The 16,894-nt window shown below is 40.1% G+C and overlaps 1 long non-coding RNA gene across 1 annotated transcript; it reads right to left on the reverse strand.

Annotated features, from left to right (window-relative positions):
- Positions 1-7,825: 7,825 nt before the first annotated feature.
- LOC125610383 lies at positions 7,826-15,739 on the reverse strand. Its single transcript, XR_007340410.1, has 2 exons — positions 15,427-15,739; positions 7,826-8,104 (listed from the first exon to the last, which is right to left on the reverse strand). It is a non-coding gene; the product is annotated as an uncharacterized LOC125610383 (long non-coding RNA).
- Positions 15,740-16,894: the final 1,155 nt, after the last annotated feature.

Below are 16,894 nucleotides of genomic sequence, written 5' to 3' on the forward strand. Positions count from 1 at the left end.
AAAAGAAGATCAAATGTAATGACAGGCTGATCATAATCTCTGGTTTACAAGCAGAGAGCTATCATGACTCTTAGTAATGTGTGAATAAGCAAGGTTTACAGATTATTGAGTAGCAGATACATGATATTAAAAATATAGAAAGAACAAGTCTCCACTAACAACATCGATATTGGTGCCGAATGACTCTAGGATGCCCACTGAGTAATGTGGTATAACCTGCAAACCATCGGGAACACAAAAGAACCCAAACGCTAACATTGGGTCTTGGCGCACACAGTATTCTCCTGCTGTAGCTGGGTTGGGCTTTCATGTGGCCAGAGAATTCCTTCCAATATTTTGTGGTCCTGGCAAGCTTCAGTAGACAGTGTTACTTCATAACTGTGGGCCAAGCCACAGGTGAAGGTCAAAGACAGGGCTAGGGCAAGCATCTACAAGGGAAGCTGGAAAATATGTGTGTGTGGGGGGGTGGAAGCAAGCAGGTAGGTGAGGCAGGTGGTGAGGAATGGGAGTATACTATTTGGAGCAGCAAGCAGAGTTCTAACACCCAGAGTAGAAGCCAAGTTTTGTAGCCAGAAAGAGAATGGGTTCTTGGAAATAAAAACAGCTGCCAACAGGCCAAGGCATAGAACCTAACAAAGATAGTAAACCAGGAAGGTTGAGAGCCAAGAGGTGAGTGAAGCCAGCAGGATTGGAAAGAAGTAGCTGGTTGGATGGGAGGTGTCCTGGGGAATAGGCAGGGAGGCCTGTGCCTGCTCAGAGTGGTCAGACAAAACACCTTGTGATATGGGACATCTCTCTAGATGACAACTACAAACTAACAGATAAAAAATCAACCCCATATGGCTCCCTCCCAAAATGTACTTCTCATGGTTACTGTTTTTTTCCTACCTGAGGAGGAAGAAAGTTGAGCAATAAGGCAAACTTTACCCTTTAAACAAGGGCATGAAACATATCTTCTGAGCTGCTCAGTAACAAAGGACTCTGTGGTCAAATACATGCTGAAAAAGGCTATCGTATATCATCTTCTCCTTAATTTGCAATGTACATTAGTTTATCAAAGGTTCTGAAAAGCCCTGGAGTGAAGAGACCTGCTTGTCCTTTCTCTGAGCAGCACACATTGAACATTTTTTCTAGGACTTTTGTTACATTGATCCTGAGGACTCAATTATAAAGACAAAATTCATGTTGATTCAATAACAGGGAAATCACAGAAAATCCTTCCCAACACTGTCCAGAAAAAAGTCCTTGTTATTTATTTATTTAAAAATATCTATTTCCAAAAAGGATTTGAAATGGTGTGTGTGTGTGTGTGTGTGTGTGTGTGTTTTGACTTGTCATCAGAATGTGAAGAGAGATGGTCAGGATGATCATCCAGTTTCATTGAATTATGTCTTTGAAGCAGTAATGACATTGATGGTCCTGATAAACCAGGCAGTAGGTTCCAGGTACTTTGAAGACAGTAATGTAGAGGCTGAATACAAAAAGTAAATAGAATTTCTGACGGCAAATCCAGCAAATTCAGCATCAGAAAATGGAGATCGTGTTCTGGCCTTCTCTTTGTTCCTTAGTAACTGCAACACAGGGCTGTGGACTGTTGGGGCAGGTATGTGTCAGGAAGGAACCAGTAGCTCTTAAAGCCTTTGATGTTAGAAATCAGTCCCTGCCTTCAATGTGCTTGCATCTTTTGGAGCTGGAAAGGACACTTGAGATCCTACATCTTTCATAAACAAAACAAGTCAATATGGGATCCCAGGCAAGATTTAGGTAGCTTGGTGTATGTTATACTCTCCTACAGATTTTTTGGTAAGAATATTTTCTGCTTGAATCAGATAACTCAGGTTGTTTTCGGGACCCAGGTGCCACCCTGTCGCCTGTTTCCACAGAGAGAAGCTCTGGTGGACGAATGGCAAGGACAAAAATGGCATTTTACTTTACCTATTCTTCTTTGAGATCAGGGTCCCAGTCTTTGTGAGAGGACTAAGGAAGTAAGGATAGATGCCTTTTCCAGAGAGAGCCCAGGGTGACCCTGAGGGCAAGCTAGCTAATGAGCGGCCCGGGCTTGGCTGAGGATTAAGCCTTTGTGCTGTGACAGAACAGAACCAAAGTAACGTTTGGTTCCTTCCAGCACCTTTCTGGAGCCTGCTCTTCCAATTATATTTAGATAGAAGTGGATTTTCTGTAATGCTGTGGAAAGTTGCAAAGGAGATACTCTTTTAGCACAAAAGGAGGGCAGATACACTAGCAAAAAGGTCAACCTAGCTTAAGAAAGCTTTAAAAAAAAAACTTTTTTAAAAAAAACTCTTTCAGGGCTGGGGATGTGGCTCAAGCGGTAGCGCGCTCGCCTGGCATGCGTGCGGCCCGGGTTCGATCCTCAGCACCACATACAAACAAAGATGTTGTGTCCGCCAAATACTAAAAAATAAATATTGAAATTCTCTCTCTCTCTACCTCTCTCTCACACTCTCTCTAAAAAAAAAAAAAAAAAAAAAAAAAGCTACTTTCAATTCAAATAACACCAGATTCTTAATGAGANGAATATGGTTTGTCCCCTCTGAAACTCATGTTGAAATTTAATCCCCATCGTGAGCTATTAAGAGGTTTCCTGAGGTGACTATCATGAATAGATAACCTATTCATGCAGTTAATGGATTAATGGGTTAAAGGATTATCTAGAGTGAGGGTCTATAAAAAAGACACAAAAAAAACTCTTTCAAATAAACACCAGATTCTTATGAGAAATTCTTTCCTCTCATTTCTTCCAGATTGCCCCAGGTCCTGACCTTCATCTTTCTATATTCATCATTAGTACCTAAAAAAGGAGATGACTCAGAGGTTGGACAACAGAAGAGGCAAACTTTTGGGAGAAAGGAGCAAGAATTAAAAGTACTGAAGGCCAGGCATGGTGGTGCATGCTTTTAATCTCAGCTACTTGGGAGGCTGAGGCAGGAGGATCCGAAGTTCAAGGCCAGTTTTCGTAACTTATTAAGATCCTTTCTCAAAGTAAGATTTAAAAAAAGAAAAAAAAATGCTTGGAGATGTAGCTCAGTGCCTACCTAGCATATGTGAGGCCCTGGGTTCAATCCCCATTATTACAAAAAAAAAAAAAGAAAAAGAAAAAATGCACTGAGGAGCTATAGAAGGTCCAAGGAAGGGAGGCAGAAGGAAAGAATGCAAAGAGAAAGCTCACTGCCTATGAAAGAGGAGCCATAGGCTCTGATGTGGAATTAGAGTGGAAACTGCTTGAGAAAATATTGCAAGATAAATTGGGAACTATGGTAGTGAAAGAATCAATCACCTAAGCACCAAGGAGAATCCAGTACTGCAAGGAGGTTCATGGGCTAAGGCGACTTCTCTCTTGTGTTCCTGTGTGCTGAGAGAGGACCTACTGTGTGTGCAATGCCACGCTGAGCATTAATCCCCATGATCTTTGGACATGGGACATGGCCTCTACTCCCTTGGAGCAGACTCAAGTACATAAAAGATAGAATGTAGACAGTGAAGAAGAGTGTAATTATGGAAAGGGAGGTGGAGGGAGAAAAATTTGGAGAATTGGATGGGTATGAGCATTGAGCGTGAATTGAGGGCAGAACTAACCAGTTGTGAAGCTTTTGCAAAGCTGAGCACTCATATTAGCATCTTGATGGATATTTTTTAAGGTTGTATGCCAACAGTTTTCACACACATGCGCACATGCATGTGCACATATACATACACACACACATACAATAAAGTCATGACTCTGTGGGGTCATGGAGCAATTATTTATTTATTTATTAGTTTTAGGTGGACACAATATCTCTATTTTATTTTTATGTAGTGCTGAGGATCAAACCCAGTGCCTCAACGTGTGCCAGGCGAGTGCTCTACCACTGAGCCCCAACCCCAGCCCATAACAATTATTTTTTAAAGGTATTATTATTTTGGTGCTAAGACTTGAACCCCTTTATACATACAATGCACTTTACCACTGAGGTATGCCCTCAGTCCCTGGGGCATGGAACTTCTTGCTTCTACAATTGCATTGCAGTAGACATTTGTCATACATTTGATCTCCCAGTATCTGAACCACTTTCCTTTGCTTGGGAGTTTCTCACATTATGAGGTAGAGTGCATATCCCACTACAGACTGTAAAATAGACATTTTCTTTTCCAGACTCTGTTGCTAGGATATTGGTCACATGATCTAGGTTCTGCCAAACAGCTTTTAAATGGAAGGCTGGTGATGTGATGGACCAGGATCAGCCCAGAATCCAGGCATGTGACAGCTGTGGCAGTGAAGTGGTGGTGACAGGATGGGAGCAAGAATGTTAATGGGCAGTGGAGGATCTGCTGGTGGCGGTGATGATGGTGGCCGTGATGGTGGTGAAGGCAGTTATACATCAGCAGTTGCTTTCTAGAGGTAACAGGAACAGTGGTTTCAATGGCAGCTATGGTGTCCAATGTCTAGTGATGCTGGCAGTGCCAGCAGTGGCATTGGGTGACCAAAGGTAGCAGCAGTTTTGCATTGTAATTTTAGGCATTGTACCTACCATTGTAGCCTCCAGACCTGGATCTCTGGTCCTCCTTAAGACATTGCAAACTACTTAATAAGCATTTCACTTTATGTTAGTCTCAGTGTTTGTTGCTTACAATTAGCACTCCTGGCTAATAAACAAAGCCTTGAAAAAATACTTTTTTAAAAAAAGTTTGAGAGGTTGGGGCTGCAGTTCAGTGGTGGAGCGCTTGCATAGCACACGTGAGGCACTGGGTTCAATCCTTGGTACCACATACAAATAAACAAATGAAATAAAGGCATGCTATTCATCTACAACTAAAAGAAAAAAAATTAAGAAAAGTTTGAGTATAATTCCACATGACACATAGGTATATTCTTGTGCACCAAAGCCAACAATGACTCAGAGTAAATTTTTTTATTCATTCAATAAATACCTATCAAATATGGAATCTAAAGATGGCTAATATAGAGTAAAAAACAGAAAGATAGTTACCAAGGAGCCAGGGGATGGGAGAAAGGAAAGATACTGGTCAAAGTGTGCAAACTTTCAGTTATAAGACGAATGAGTATAGCATGGTAATTATACAGTATCATACACTTGAAATTTGTTGAGGGTAGATCTCAAGTGTTCTCACCACACACATTAAAAATGGTACCTAGGGCTGGGGATGTGGCTCAAGCGGTAGTGCGCTTGCCTGGCATGCGTGCGGCCCGGGTTCGATCCTCAACACCACATACAAACAAAGATGTTGTGTCCACCGAAAACTAAAATAAATAAATAAATATTTAAGAAAAAATTTATTAAAAAAAAAAAAAAGGTACCTAGCTCGCCTAGCACGTGTGAGGCCATGGGTTGGATCCTCAGCACCACATAAAAATAAATAAATAAAATAAAGGTATTGTGTCCAACTACAACTAAAAAATAAATATTAAAAAAATGGTACCTAGGTGAGGTGGAGGTATGTTAGTTAGTTTGATCATGGTGGTCCTTCCACGATGCACTATACTTTATATAACTTTGTCCATCATATCTCAATAAAGCTGAGAGGAAAAAAAACCAAAGACGAATATCAAATACTTATTAGGCTTCTGCTTTGTGTCAGACATTGCAGGAGACACTAGATAAGGCAGTGACCAACCCAGATACAATCCTTGCCTCTTTGGAGCTTATGGCCTAGTGGAAGATACAGATATTAAATAAATACTGGAAAGTATAATGGCAGAGTTCTATAAAATATTAAGTACAATCATGTGCTATGGGAAGCTTACCACATAGGGAAGCTTAACCTAGTTTTAGGTGCCAGAAAAAGCATAATGCGAGACATGAATGATTCGGAGCGGTTAGCAAAGGGAAGGAAATAGAATGAAGAAAAGCATTTCAGATGGGGGAACAACATCTTTGAAGATACCAATGTGAGAGCTGTGGTGGGAATTTTGAAAGAAATCTTTGACTGGAGGTAGAAAATGAACTGAGAGAAGAGGCTGGAGAAGTAGGTGAAACCAGGTCATGAAGGGCCATGCAGTCTATTGGAAACAATGTAGATTTCTGAGATCCTCCATCCATTAGGTCAGTCTCTGCAACCTGTGCTGATTTGCCTCATAGAAAAGAGAACAGAAATGAACCCAAAGAAAACTTAGAAGTTACCTGAGTTTCTAAATAGATATTTGGTATTATGAACTGAATTGTGCCCTACCCCTAAATTCATATATCAAAATCATAGCCCCCCACCCAAGTACATCAGAATGTGACTGTATTTGGAGGTAGAGCCTTGAGAGAGGTAATAAAGGTCAACGAGGTTACATAGTTGCATCCTCATCCAATATGACAGGTATGTTTATAAGAACAGATTAGGACACATCCAAGGCACAGACTGAGGGGAGGCCACATGAGGACCTGGAGAGGAGGTGGCCATCTTCAAGGCAAGGAGAGAGGCCTCGGGATAAACCAACACTGCCGGCACCTTGATCTTGGATTTCAGTCCTCCAGAATTTTGAGAAAATTAATTTTCACTGTTTAAATTACCCAATCTGTGGCATTTGATTATGGCATCCATATTAACTAATACATTTTAAACTTCCACAGAGACAATGGTCTTGAAAATCAAAAAGAGCTTTTGATTTGTAAGACCTGGAATTCTTGAAAGAGAAAAGATGTTTTCTCCATGCTCAAAGCCAACTTTGAAAAACCAGAGGCAAATTCTATAAAAGTTAGTACATAAATTTAATATCATAAAGAAGTTGAAAAAATGCATCATGATCTTAAAAGAGAATAGCAATTATCTTTAAGATAAAATCAACATGCAGGGGCAATAGCAAATGCAAGAGAGCCAGACCTCAGAAACTCTCTCTGAGAAGGGGGTCCTGAGCTCCTGTCCTGGCTATTGGAGGCCCCTAGATATTGAAGGATAGCTTAACAAATAGAGAATCTAATTTTCACCTCCTAACCAGGGTTTGTCTGCTTCTGCTGGCAGGAGGGTTCTGCACAAACTGTAGGCACCTGCAGCCCAGAAGTATGGCAGCTCTTAATGGCAGGCTGAGCCCTTCGGTGTTGCAGCAAACCCCAGCAGCTCACCTCAACACCTGAATTCTTGCCTTGTAAAATCCATAGGTGAAGATAAGCGAGGGTAAGAGTTGGATTTATTGAAAAAGAGAAACAGGAACAGAATTCTAGCAGTTCCAGAAGGAATCCTATAGCAGGTTTCCCCCTCTGAGTGTGTTAATCTAGGGATTTACATAGCACTTGGGTCAACACTATTGGATCAGTCTTATGCTAATCAGGGTTTGGAAAAGTAACAAGGCTACTGGTTCAAAATTATGCAAATTAGTTTGGTAAAGAACCAGCTATAGGTCAACTCTTGAGTCCAAACTTTAATTCAAGTCTGCCCCACTTCCATTCTCTCATCTGTAATCACAGTTTCCCAACAGGTTGCTGAGTGGATTGTGCATGCTGGGGGTTCTAGAGCTACAGCACTCAGGAGGAGCAGGCTTCTGCAGCAGGTGCCCCCACCATGCCCAGGCCTGGCTGCTGTGTGTGGCAGGTCAACTCTCCCTGGCTCACTAGCCCACTTCACCCCATGCTGGATAAAACTCTGCTGGCCTCACAGTGCCTCTAATACACAGCATGTTAGAGGTAGGCCCCGGCAAGAGCTAAGGAGATGACAGCCATGGTTGGGAGTTTATGAGGGTCCCAGTAGGATTATGTAGGCATAATCTCTTTTCATCTTCAAACTCAACCTGTGGGAGAGCTGTTGTTGTTATCATCTGTTTTACATAGAAGAAAACTGTATATGTCTTAGGTATTTATTAAAGATAAAAGATGAGATAGAACAATGATTTTGCATTATTTATCTATTAGTGTGTAATACATTACTCCATTATTTTGCAGATTAAAATAAGCAAAAAGAACTATTTCACACAGTTTCTGTGGAACAGGCATTTTGGAAGAAATAAATTGGTGCTTCTGACCTGGATCTTTCAGGAAGTTATAATCAATAATTTGGTCTTCAGTCATCTGAAGGCTTTACTGGAGCTGATGGATCTGCTTCAAGATGGCGTAGTCACATGGCTATTTAGGGGAACTTCCTTAGGGCTGCTGGAGAGGTGCTGGACCTGTAAAAAGGCAAATCTGTATTAGCTATGGTACTAAACATCAGAAAAGCAATGGCCAAGTGATGGGTTTAAGGACAGTTTTATAAATTCTTAAACATACAACATGAAGCAGTAAGAGGTGCCGATTGGGCTTAGAGAGGCCAATAGGCTTAACAGAGCTCCGTGTTTGGGATAAAGAATACATGGACCTGTCAGTGGATGGCCAGGGTGGATCAAAGCCAATCTTAATGGATGCTTGCAGACATAAAGGCCAAAGACCAAAAAATGATGGGAAAGAAGTGTACTTCATCAGACACCTGCAAAAGGCAGAGGATAACTGAGGGTCAGATGCCTTACCATGTCAGAACAAATGGCTTCCCTGATGGTACAAAGGTGAGGGATAGAGTGAAGAGCACAACACTGAATTTGATTATGGAGAAATCAGCAATTTGATTCAAAATTATAAACCACATTTAGTTAGGGAAACTAAAGGAGGTTTGCACCCCCCTTACATATCATTCTTGCAGATAAGTATAGATCCTACACTATAAAGTAAGGAGGCATCAGTTTTGAGAAATATTTATTTTGCTTCAGAGCAAATGAAGTGACACCGCAGATCTGCCTCTTTCATACCAAATGCTAAGAGGTGAAAATTAGAGGCCCCATGCAATCTCTAAGCCAAAGAGCTCTCATCTTTGGAGGAGACCACTTCCCCTAAGAATCTTCTTGTGAAGATTCAGTAAGTTAATTTGTGTAAAGCACTTAGTGTGTAATAAATTACTCCAATGCTTTGCAGGTTAAAATAAGCAAAAAGAACTATTTCACAGTTTCTGTGGATCATTCATTTGTGAGAAAAAAATTGGCGATTCTGACCTGGATCTTTTATGAAGTTATAATCAAGAATTTGGCCAGGGCTGCAGTCATCTGAAGACTTTACTGGGGCTGATGGATCTGCTTCAAGATGGCGTGCTCACCTGGCTGTTAAGGGAAGCTTCTTTAGGGCTGCTGAAAAGGCCTTATACCATGGAACTCACTTTTTCTGGAGCAAGTGATCCAAAAGAGCGGCAGTTATCTTTTATGACTTAGCCTTACAAGTCTGTTATCCCTGAAATATTCTAATTGCAAAGACAGACCTATTCAGTGTAAGAGGACACTGCAGGAAAGGAATATCAGAAATTGGGGAGCCATGGGGTCTGTTTGTCATGAGTCTTTTAGGAAAAAAGTGATTCACACCATTAAGAATCATGACTGAAGTGTTTATCTCATTAGTGCCACAAATGACAAAATTCTCTGGAGTCACCATATAGAGTTGTACAGGTTGTTGGCCCTCCCAGGAAGCCCAGCAGAGAGATATGATCCCTGCACCATGATGCAGGGCTATGTCTATCCAAAGGGAGGACTGATTATTTTTTTTTCCTGAACTTTACACAAATTCACTTGAAAGCTTGAGATGTACCTTTGATATCAAAGAAAACAACAAAAGTGAAGCTTAAACACCCATGATATCTTAAACAAAAATATACCAAAGAAACTTATAAGAAACCACTAGAGAGGTGTGAATGAGGAGTTCACTCTAGTATTTGTTGCAAATCAGCAACTTACTGAACTTGCTCTGCAAAATTTGACCTCTTCCAGACTTAACAGCTCATGGCGTGTAAATTACCCAGCCCCACACTCTTCTAATTCTTAGTTTGCATTATTGAAATTTTCCAATGCTTTGAGGAGATTTTTGTTCTTAGACTCCCCAATATAGTTTTATATTTCTGTGATTTCCTATTCTAGGAATCAATAGATGATAAACTCACAGGAAAACTTATTATACTGTTTTGCAATCAGGTATCCAAGTGGTAAAAAAAACAACTTTAAATGTAAATTCAGGGCCACCAATAGCTTTCTATGCTGTTACATCAACAATCTGGTATTGTCCTAGCACATTGACACCTTGGAAAAAATACAGATGAAGAAGAATTTCCCTTACTACATACAACTGGGATTTCAGCATCTTACTTAGATCTGAGGAAGGGGTTTTGCATTTCCTCCTCTTTGCTGAGGCCTAGGGATTAAGGAGTATGGAGATTCTTCATTTTAGTGGAGACTCACTGTGGGCTCTAAACTCTCCTTTTCTCTTTCCGGGATTGCACTAATTAATCTATACTAATTATTAATCTATTAATGAATCTCCTTCACCCTGCTAGATACATATCTCATTCCAGTGTCCTTTAGAATAGTTCCTCAAAGATAGCACAATCCCCAAAAGATAAAATTCTGGCAGCCTTGCCTAACCTACTAATGGCCCAAGATCATGTTAAGGTAGTTAAAACCGTATAATACAAACCCATTTGGGGGGAGAAAAAATATGAAATCAGAAATACATTCTCTCTTCAAGAATCAAATCAGCTTTAAATAAAAGAAAGTTCTATAACAAATCAGAAATCAGTTGTATAAAAACACTTTAGTTTTTTTAGGTACTGTGCTATATAAATTGCTGCTTTTGTGTTGATAAGAAAACTAAAGAATATAGAATGCTTAAGTTGCTAAATAAGATAACTTACATGCTGACTAATCAGATTGAGGTAAATCTTTAAAATACAATTAAAATTGACTTTTTTAAAAAATTGAAAATACAAAGATTTCTCATTTGATTTTCTTTATACTTAATATAAAGTAGTAAGGACTTTTTGTTGACAAGTTTTTTGGTTTTTTTTCTTTCCATAAGACTGGAGATTGAACCCAAGGCTTTGCACATGCTAGGCAAGTGTTCTACCACTGAACTATACTCCCAAACCACAGTTTTTCTGTAGATCTTCTCATTATTCATTGGACATAGATTAGCTTCCATGTGTGAACAGACTTCAAGATTTTAAAAAATGTTTTATATAATTACTTAAAGTCATAAAATATGGCTGGTGGAAAAGGTAATGATGATTCAAAACATACACCTTATTAATCATTTCAGATGAAAAAATTTGCAATGACTGCATTTTGATTCTCTCTTCTTTCTTTTTTTCCCCCATGGCTTCTTGGTCCTTGTTTTCAAACACTAAAAATAACCTCAGAATATTTTCTTGTGTTGAAACATTAATTTGCTCAGACGATTCTCTTGTACTCGTGCTTTATAACAAGCTTGTTAAAGTGTTTTTGACAGTTTCTAAACCTAACCCCAACATGAAGCCAGGATGGATCAAAACAGATAGAATGTTTGAAGAGAGAAAGAATGTCACATAAAAGAGAACTTTGATTCTTCTACAATTAAATGGTACTATGGGTTGAATTAAACACACGCTGTCCTGCCAACAGCCAAACTCTGGGCTGAAATGGAGCTGATCCCCTTGGCTTCAAAATCAGTCAGAACCCATCTCCTGATAAAAAGAAATGCATAAATGATGTTGGTTTAAAAAATGTTAATTTTCTGTTAGCAAATGGGTTAGCCTAGGCTTGAGAAAAGTGAACCATGTGAATTTTTTTTCTCTCCTAAAACGGATATGTGGGGCTGGGGATGTGGCTCAAGCGGTGGCGCGCTTGCCTGGCATGCGTGCGGCCCGGGTTCGATCCTCAGCACCACATACAAATGAAGATGTTGTGTCCGCCGAAAACCAAAAAATAAATATTAAAATTCTCTCTCTCTCTCTCTAAAAAAAAAAGGAAAGCAAAATCTATGTTGTTATTGTATTTGACTACATAATAATTAAAAGCTTCTGAAAAAACANAAAAAAAAAAAAAAAAAAAAAAAAAAAAAAACGGATATGTGAAGTCTGGTAGAAATAAATTATAAATTAGATTAAATTGTGGCAGAATAGGTAGAGTCAGTGTGTGAATTCTTCACCCCTCACCTTTTCTTATAATGAAGATCTGGTGTCAGTCACTCTTGGCCCCTATTCCTGCAGCAGTTATGAGTAGTGTGACCTTGGGCACATGCTTTGAGCTTGGTGTCCTCCATTGTTAAATGGGTGGAAGGGAGAAATAAAAGTGTCAATGACATATAACATATAATGCAAGCAAAGGGGATGTGGCTTAGTGGGACTGAGCTTGCTGACTATGTGCAAGGCCCTTGTTGGATCCCTCCAGCTCAAAAGTAAATAAATAAATACTAGAAACCATTTATAAGGCTTGATTACTAATATTTATAAGTTTCTTTCTAGTTTCTCTGTCTCTCTCTCTCTCTGTGTATGTATGTGTGTAGTCAATAACACTTTAACAAGCTTGTTATAAAGTATTAGTACTACATATGTGTGTGTGTGTGTGTGTGTGTGTGTGTACCAGGGATTGAACTCAGGGCCACTTGACCACTGAGTCACATCCCCAGCCCTATTTTAGATTTTATTTAGAGACAGGGTCTCACTGAGTTGCTTAATGCCTCACTTGTTTTTTAGATGGACACAGCACCTTATTTATTTATTTATCTTTATGTGGTGCTGAGGATGGAACCCAATGCCTCACACGTGCTAGGTGAGCCCTCTACCACTGAACCACAACCCCAGTCCCAGTGCCTCGCTTTTGCAGAAGCTGGCTTTGAACTTGCCATCCTCCTGCCTCAGCCTCCCGAGCTGCTGGGATTACAGGTGTGCACCACTGTACCTGGCTTCTTTCTAGTCTATTTTTGAAGACATAAGCAACAATAAGAAGTTGACAAGTCTCAGGGATCTACACACATAGCTAAGACTTGGACCTTGCCTAAAGAGCTAACCATTTGGCAGAGAGGAGGGCCACAGCAGCATCAGACACTTAGGAGAACACCTGATTGTCAGCTTGGTTTATGGCAAACTTGTCTCCCCAAATCAATGACCTTAACCTAGGTCAAAAGGTCTGCCTAAGGTAGAAACAATTCTCTTTTCCATGAACAATTTACACCATGATGGAAGATGGCCAGATGTGATCAAATGGTAATAGAAGAGGGTAAGTATAAAGGACAGGTTTTAAGGTCCTAGCAGTGTGATGGGAAAAGCCCTAATACTTGACATTAACTGAATGAACCTTGACTTCATTCTTTGTAGTGTCTCTTTTTTTTTGAGACTTTGTGCAAATGAAATTCTTTTGGGGCTTTGGCTTTCTAAGCTTTTATTGAGTGCTTACAATGTGCTGAGCAAAAAGAATAAGGGTTTTCCATACATTCAAAGAAAAAAAAAGTCCTCACAACTGCCCTAATTGATCAGTACTATTACTTTGTTTTGCATGTGAAGAAACAGAAAGACTAAGTAATCTGCCTAAAATCACACAGTTAGAAAAATACTTTCACTATTTTCACAGAGGAAACACTTCTGAATCTGTTCCTAACCCGAAAAACAAAAACATGATTTCTTTCCCTTTTCATGTTTCTGAATACAGTGAAAAGAAATTGCCTCATGTATTTTAATAACAAGAATATTTTGGAAATTTTGTTGACTAAATTTATTCTCTGGACCCAAAGAGACCCTTTCCTGGTTTCTGTTCCCTCTAAACTTGAAACTACACAGCTGTCAGGATGGGATCTCAGCATTGCCCTCAGGTAAGCAAAGTTATCTGCTAATTATGCTCATCTGGATTCTCCTAGGCTAAAGTACTCCTACAGGAAAAAATAATCTCCTCCTCCTCCTCCTCCTTTTTCTTCATTTTTTTTTTTTTGATTATTCACTAGTTCCTTAGCACAAAAATTTTGCAAATAATACTATGATTTCCTAGTTGCATCTTGTTATTAGACCAACATTACTAGAATATTTCTTCCTAGATAGCATTTTAATAATCCCGGCAGGAGTCCTCCTGAGTAGATATTATTGATAACGTCTCTAATTTCAACTGAGACCCAAAGAGGATGAATAAGGAGAATGACATCGCCCCTCCTAAGAAATGTACATTCCTGCAAGATAAATTTAAGTGTTGCCTCTGCTGCGTAGTACCACTGTTGGCCAAATTAAACGGTAAAGGAAGCACAGATTTACCTGCGACACTCTGTTCAAAGCTTTTCTATGAATGTGGAGGGAGCCTGTAGGTGAAGCACACTCTCCCATACCCTTGCATACACAAAACAATAACAAACAGGACAGTTGCTTGAGGATCAGGGATACAGAGTAAAGAATCTGATGGGAAAAAAAAATAGTTCAAACTATGTGACTCCCTCTAGGCCAAACAGACAGTTGGATAAAATACTTTCCCTTTCCAGCTGGTTATTGTGGACATTTTTATGTGTGCGTGGTGCTAGGGAATTGAATATTCTGGAGTTTTTATAGACAGCGGAAGTCTCATGAAAGCATAAGATGAGTGTATTATACTTTTTTTTTCTAGTTTCTATCTGACTTCCTTCAGGCCCCAGGCACATACGAGGATAAAAGTGATTTTGAATGGAGTTCCCATTGAACAAATGAATGGTAGAAGCTGGAAAGTTAATGAAAGACAGCCAACTTCTGCAAAACCACACAGCAACACTCAAAGCCACCATAGTCAAAATTGCATACATCTGAGAAGAAGGTATAAACTAGAATGTTATGGGGAAACCGAGGGGGTTGCGAGAGGGAGCAGGGTCAGAGATTAAAAGAACTCCAAGGATGGAGGCAGAACCCTAAAAGAAACCGAAGGGGGGAAAAAAAATAAAAGCAAACTCTAAACAGCTCTCCTTACAAATGACTTTCACATGCATGGTAAGAAGTGAACTGAAAGAAAAAACAAATACCAAGAGATATAATAGACACATTATGTAACAAGGATTACCAAGGAGGGGCTAAAACCAGAAACAGACTTGGAATAATTTGGATATGGAAAGTTTATACAAGGATAGACACAACAGGCTAGGGGGAATTATGCCAGCTTGGGTCAAGGCAGATATTGTGTCTGAGAGGAGAAAGAATGTCACATAATAAATAAGTTGGCTGTGGGACAAAATACATTTGGATGGAAATAAAAGATAAAAGGAACAAGAGGAATAATCGTAGGAAATTATTATAGACCATCTGGGTCAGATAAAAATGCAGCTCAGAATGTTTATGCAGATAAAGATGCCCAAGAAAAACACAGCCTGGTCTGGGCCAGCTATTCTATTATTATATTACTGGTCACATTCCCGAAGGAGACAATAGGTTCTGTTGGAGCCCAATTAGGGCATAATTTCTGGGGGGCCCAAATACCTAGAAAATGGCTGACAGAGAAGGTTCAGAACAATTCTGGGCAGGCTGTCACCAGACCCACATTCATCTCCTGTTTCTTAACATCTAGTGGTGTCTGTGAAGACTTGGTGATCTCACTCTTCCTGTCACACCACCCGCCTGGTGACCTGTGGTAATTTGATACTGTCTTTTATTGATCCCCTCCCCCCCCCGCCCCGCCCCCCCTAGTCTCCTCACAGGCTTCTTCCTGCTGCAGTGACTCTGGCTACTTACCCCTGCTTCGCCAAGTCCAGCTCTTAAATTCATGCAGCTGGGTGCCCTCATAAAAGCAGAATTGGTCTATTCCAGCAGCCTCTGGCCATTTGCCTGGTCAGAGGGCTTTGACCTGGGGGTTGTGGCCAGGCAGCCTCGGAAAATGGAAAGGAAAAAAACAAGAGCCAACAGCTGAGACTCTGACCTGCTTACCCCTGGGCCCTGGGACGGTAGTAACGATGACAATAGCAGCAAGCACATTGTGTTGGTTTCTGTGTGGGGGGACAACCTGGTTGAATTCCTCAGAGCGTGGCCAGAATTTTGAAGGTTTTAATAGCAGGGCTGGCTGATTTTCATGTCTCCATTTATCCTTCTCTTTGGGCCTCCCAAGCCTTTCTCTTCACAGCACATAAAATTGCTGTATTCCAGATTTTAGCAAGCCTGCATCCGGCCCTGAACTTGAGCTCCCCGAGTACAGAACTGAGATGCTTCTCTCCCTTTTGCATCATTCTGTCTAGTGATTATGGATGTTCATTTATCATTTAGAATGAATAGAATGACTAAGGAGTGGATCAAAGGAATTTGTTGTTAAGTAGAAGGTTTCTGGCAGGACAGGAGGTAGTTTGCCAAAGGGCTGGCTGGGTGGGAGCCCATGAAAAGGGCTGGTCCCTTTCTGGTCCTGCGGTTCATTCATACCTCTGTCTGGCATTCCCTCCCTCCCGTGCACACAAGAAGACCAGCCCTTGGGAATGCTTCTCTGATCCAGAAGTTGAAAGCACCGTCTATGAAGATTGGAAAAGGAAATGATCCCAACAGAGATGCCCCTGGTGTATCTTTCTCATCATTTCTGTAAGAGTATCAAGTTACTCGTGAATCAGCTCCTCTGGGTCCCCTGTAACACCTAACAGTTTTGGATAGAATCCTCTAGAATACTTATGTCTTAAAAATGAGTGAATGTAATGCAATGATCTCAGCCTCATTAGCAACATGTTTTAGCCTAGTAGTTTCCAAATTGGTATAATAGAATCACCTAGGGAGTTAAAAAAGAAAAGAAAAAAGAAAGGGGTTGAGACAGATTCCTGGTTTCATTCCCAGCCTTACAGAGTCAAATTCTATGTGGTCTCAAGAAATCTGCATTTTTCATCCTCAGGTATTTTCAAAGTATATCCTGATTTACAAACTGCCACTTTGAGTGAATTCCTTGAACAAGTGAAGGGCCACTCACTTGGTTTTAATATATCCCCAGTGAACTTCTGTACTATTTTTAGAAATGCCTAAGTCATAGATGATAGGTGGAGCTCGTTCTGGTCTGGAACAGTGTGTAATAACCCTGCTCACTGGAACCTTCATCCCTAAAAGAAGTAATGAATCTAATTATCAACTATATTTTTTAAAAAATGATAATTTTGTCTCTTATGTGGTCAATGACTAAATAAAATTTATTAATATTTAGCCATGCCTGCATTCATCCTGTCTGATGCTAATGATC

This window comes from Marmota marmota, unplaced genomic scaffold, assembly GCF_001458135.2.
Source record: "Marmota marmota marmota unplaced genomic scaffold, marMar, whole genome shotgun sequence".
Lineage (NCBI taxonomy): Eukaryota > Metazoa > Chordata > Mammalia > Rodentia > Sciuridae > Marmota > Marmota marmota.